We start from the raw sequence: 5,644 nt of genomic DNA on the forward strand, positions 1-5,644 counted from the left end.
AGATCACGAGAGAGGTCACATCGTGTCACAAGAATCTGAAAGAATTGAACCAGATTCTGGTTGCTGAACAGGCTCTAAGGGATGCTAACTTGGTTGAGTTGAGAAGTGGGATGTTAGTAAAAACAGACTTAAAGTGGTGAACATAACAGAGAGAAGTGGGGTGTTGGTAAAAACAACCTTAGAGTGGTGTGAACATGACAGAGAGAAGTGGGATGTTGGTGAAAACAGACTTAGAGTGGTGAAAATGGCAGATAGAAGTGGGGCATTGGTGAGAACAAACTTAGATGAGTTTTGAGGGAAAAAAAAAGCAATGTACAAAATGATGAGAAAACTGCACCAGAAAAAACAAGTTTTTTTCTTGAAACTGGGACCCCTGTGACACTGGTCAGATATGTTTGAGCCATGTGACAAGGCTAAAAGATTTTTCAACAGTGTGACATGCTTAGAATATATCTGATTGATGTCACACCACTGAAACATTTCTTGCCACGCTGGCACACTTCAAACATTTCTGGCCAGTTAGACTTGGCTCAAACATTTCTTACCAGTCTGACACACTTCAAACATTTCTTACCAGTCTGAACCCCTTCAAATATTTCTGACCACTTTCACTTGACTAGGATATTTTTGAACACAATTTATCTACCCAAACATTTCTGGTCACAATATTACAGGTCAAATATTTTCTACCCAATCCAATATTATATTTTCTCCCAAAGGCAAAAAAATAAACGGCCACACAACCTATTAGCCTGGATACATTCTTACATTTTACAAGGCTAATAGCTTGTTCAAGGTGGGTGACTGAAGTGCAGTGCCTATACTTCTGGGAGAAGACTACCAGCTAACCTATGAACTCAGAGTCACCAGGAACATTGAGACAGGGACCAAGTTACGCTTTGCAGACACAGACCACAAAATCTCTGCAGTGCACATCAGTCGTACCCCAGACTTCGACAGGCTGAGACAAAGCACCTTGCTGGTCGGCAAGTTTGCCAAGGCCAAAGTCCATTGTCATGAGAAAGCCAGAAGGCACCACCGCAAACTCAAATTTGGCATAGAAGAGAAGACGGTTTGGGCAGCAGAAGACTGTATCCTGAAGCCACACGTGTGTTGTCATGTTTGAGTCGAGGGACAATTCGACAACAGCAAAGACTGGCTGGTACAGAAGAGTCTGTTAGCAAACACAAATGACTCTTATTTTGCCGTACCTAACACTCTGATCTCAGCACACAATCCCTGGGTTCCAATTGCCAATCCCACCAATCAACCAAGATACATCTGTAGGGGAGAGGTGATTGGTACGATACACGATCCAGAAGACTTTTTTGAGACCCCGAGTTCAGCTGAACACACAGAAGCTCTGTACAAACACGCTGCAGCCATTAAAGTGGTCATCGCAACCCAAATGGAGTCGGAAAGCGGAACGAACCACGCCATGCCAGACATAGTCAATCAGCAGGTTCCTGAGGAGGAAGAGGAGTACGGACTGAAAACAGCAGCTATGCCTGACCTCACGGACTTCCCATCTGCAAAAATGGAAGAATTGATTGACATAGGAACATTACCAGATCACTTGAAGGATCTGGCATGGAATATGTTGAGGAACCGTCAACAGGTGTTCGGCTTCAACAGGAGATTAGGACATTTACCCACTAAAGTGCACATCAGAACAGCTGACGGCCAGGTCCCAATAGCCAGGCTAATGTAAGGTAGTTCACCTGAGAAAAGATGCATGATGGACAAACAAATGGATAAATGGTTTGAGCAGGACGTGATTGAACCTTCTATCAGTCTGTGGAGTGTGCCGGTAGTCATCACATATCGCAATGGTAAACTGAGATTCTGCGTCGACTACAGGAAGCTGAATGCAGTTACAATTCCCGACAAATTCCTGATCCCATGTCAATCAGAGATCCTTTCTTCATTGTTGGGTGCTCAGGTCTTATCTTCGTTAGATGCTCTGTCAGGTTTCACTCAGTTGGAGCTACATGAAGAGGATGTGGAGAAGACCGCTTTCTGAACACACAGGGCTATTTCAGTTCAAAAGAATGCCATTTGGTTTGAGAAACGGTCCATCCATCTTCCAGAGGGTCATGCAAGGGATCTTGGCACCCTACTTATGGTTTTCTGCCTCGTTTACATTGACGACATAGTAATATTCTCCAAATCCTATGAAGAACATATCATTCACCTGGACAAGGTTCTGGAAGCCATCGAGAAAGCGGGAATTACCCTCTCACCGAATAAATGCCACTTGTTCTATGGGTCCATCCTCCTCTTGGTTCATAAAGTGTCGAGACTGGGGCTTTCAACCCATGAGGAGAAGGTCAAAGCCATATTAAAGTTGGAGCGACCTAGAAAGTTGTCTCAGCTACAGACATTCCTCGGTATGGTCGTTTATTTCTCTACCTTCATCCCTTATTACGCTTCCATCTGTGCCCCATTATTCCAATTAATGTGGAAGGGCAATAAATGGAAGTGAGGGGTGGAGGAGGAATACACCTTCCAAGCAGCTAAGGAAGCTTTGCGATCCAGCCTAGTATTGGGGCATCCAATCGAAGGCCGGCCATACCATCTCTACACAGACGTATCAGACGAAGCAGCTGGATGTGCTCTACAACAAATACAACCGATTCAAATCAAGGATCTCAAAGGTACCAGGGCTTACAGCTGTTTACAGAAGGCCTATGATGAAGGATTGCCACCACCTAAGCTCACCACGACTTTGAGTGCCAAAACGGCTGACAGCCCTGCGGACGACAAGTGGGGTCCCGACTTCGATCCTACGGTGGTTCACATGGAGCGAGTGATTGGCTACTGGTCCAGAACCTTCAAGGGCACAGAGACTCGATACTTGACGACTGAGAGAGAGGCTTTAGCAGCCAAGGAGGGGCTGGTTAAATTTCAACCCTACATAGAAGGAGAAAAGGTCTTACTTGTCACAGATCATTCAGCTCTGCAATGGGTGCACACATATGAAAACTCCAATCGTCGTTTAGCCGCTTGGGGGGCAGTTTTCTCTGCTTATGCCCCTGGATTAGAAATCATACACAGAGCAGGGAGGGTACACTCCAACGTGGATCCACTGTCACACTTACCTCAAGCAGCACCTGACCACGTCTCCCCTGAAGCTGATCCAGGACCGAGCATAGTAACAGAATTCTCTCTGGCTGAAGAGCAAGAGCGCATGCTCAACCGACCTTTTAGTAGGGAAATTTTTGTGGCCTGGAGCATAACAAAGTGTCTGGAAGGCCCAACATCATCCTGTTTTATGGAGATGCAACAGAACATCATGGACCTCGAAGGGGAGAGCACTGTAGACAAAGACCGTCTGCTTCAAGAAAATGACAACTTGGATACTCTACTGGTCACCAAAGAATACTGGGAGGCCTCTAACTCTGAACCTAACCTTCACATAGAAATGGATGTGAATTTCATCAAAGAATGGGTTGAAGAATACCAAACGGACCAGTCCTTTTGTTCAATTTGGAATGATGAGAAAAGAGAAGTTGAGAACTGGAAACACAATGGTCAGTTTTTGAAAGACCAAAGGGGACTGCTGTTCTTCTTGGACAAAGACTACCAACCTAGGCTGTGCATTCCCAGGGTGAAGCGAAACCTAATTCTCAGAGAAGTGCACGAAAACCCTCTGGAGTCAGCACATGCAGGACCAGAACGCCTATGGCAGATGCTAAGTCAGAGATTCTATTGGAAGAGAATGAAAGCGGACATACTAGAGTACTGCAAGTCGTGTGATCCATGCCAGAAAACCAAGTTTGGCAATTTCAACAAGTACGGTTTCCTAATTCCCAACCCTATACCGTCATGCCCGTACCAATCGATCTTGATGGACTTCATCATGTATCTGCCTTGGTCTAATGATTTCAACGCTATCTTCATCATAGTGGATAGACTCACCAAACAGGGAACTTTCATTCCATGTACTACAGGCCTCACCGCTGAGGAGTTCGCGGAATTGTTTGTCAAACATATCATGTGTAGATTTGGAATCCCTGATAGTATCGTCACAGACTGCGACCCCTGATGGACATCGGATTTCTGGAAGGAGTAGCTCATTCCTCAGAACAAAAATGGCCCTGTCATCAGCACATCATCCTCAGCACAATGGTCAAATGGAAATACTCAATCATCACCTAATGACCATGCTGAGAGCTTATGTATCAGACGATCTTGCAGACTGGTCCACTTGGTTGCACATCCTAGAGTTTGCATACAACAATTCCATTCACGGATCGACGGGTGCTTCTCCCAACTTTCTAGCATATGGTTTCCAACCTAAATCACCCCTAGGTTTCCTGTTATCAAAGGATAATCTGAGAGTTAAAGCTGCTACTTACTCACTGGGCCCAGAAGTTCAGAATTTCTTGGACACTCTAGGCATGCACAGGGATAGCACGAGATGAGCTATAGCAAAGGTGCAGGATGAGCAAGCAATGCAATATAACAAAGGCCGCAAACCCATACCAGACTTCAAGAAAGGAGGAGGTCTTTACCATCCCCCATGAGTTCCAGCAGATTCCAAGTGGAATGTCGGAATTCCATGGAATTCCGATGGAAACCAGTTGGCTGGAGCCTCAGCCATTCTGGTTTCCAATTCCATGGAAATTCCAATGGAATCCGACAGAATCCAGGAGCCTCCCAGAACAGTTTCAATTGGAATTCCAATGGAAAGTACATTTAATATATTCCACTCAAATTCCAACAGATTCCAACAGATTCCAATGAATTCCAATATTTGTTGTTGTTATTATAGTATATAAAAAAATAAGTGGATGCATAAGGATTGAACTCTAGCCTCGGGAGATGTCACATGAATTCTCAGCAGCAATATTTCCACTACACCATATGGCTGTTAAAATTCTAGCAATTTTTATTCTATATAACCCATCCTCATGCCCACCTTCCTAAACGAGTCACAGCGTTCACTGGCGTCACCATCAGCCTCTGTGTTTTGCTGTCAACCACAACCACAACCACAACCACTGTCACTGCGATCAGCGCGGTCACCTCCAATCACGCCCACGCCAACGGACAATGACGACACAATGGACGATGACACGTCAGCGACGACAAGGATGGCCACATGTCAATGGACGACGACGGATGACGAGGATGACGACACATCAATGGACACGTCAACGGACAACGACAACAGATGACATGTCAGTGACAACGAGGACAGTGACACATCAATGGACAACAACATGTCAATGGACAACAACACGTCAATGGACAACAACACGTCAATGGACAACAACAACAACAACGGACGACATGTCAGTGATGACAACAACGGCCACATGCCAACGGACGATGAGGATGACGACACATCAATGGACGACGATGATGACGGACGATGACGACAACACATCGCATCAACAGACGACGACAATGGACGACACGTCAGCGACAACAAGGATGGCGACATGTCGACGGATGACGAGGACAATGGTGACATGTCAACGGACAACGAGGACAACGACAACCACATCAACCAACGACGTCGACGAGCGCCCATGACGTCGACGAGCCCCCTCCCTTTTCCCTCCCCCTCCCTTTTCTCTTCCCCTTCCTATTCCCTCCCCCTTCCTTTTCCCTCCCCCTTCCTTTGTCCTCCCCC

Source organism: Laccaria bicolor, genomic scaffold, assembly GCF_000143565.1.
Source record: "Laccaria bicolor S238N-H82 LACBIscaffold_43 genomic scaffold, whole genome shotgun sequence".
Classification (NCBI taxonomy): domain Eukaryota; kingdom Fungi; phylum Basidiomycota; class Agaricomycetes; order Agaricales; family Hydnangiaceae; genus Laccaria; species Laccaria bicolor.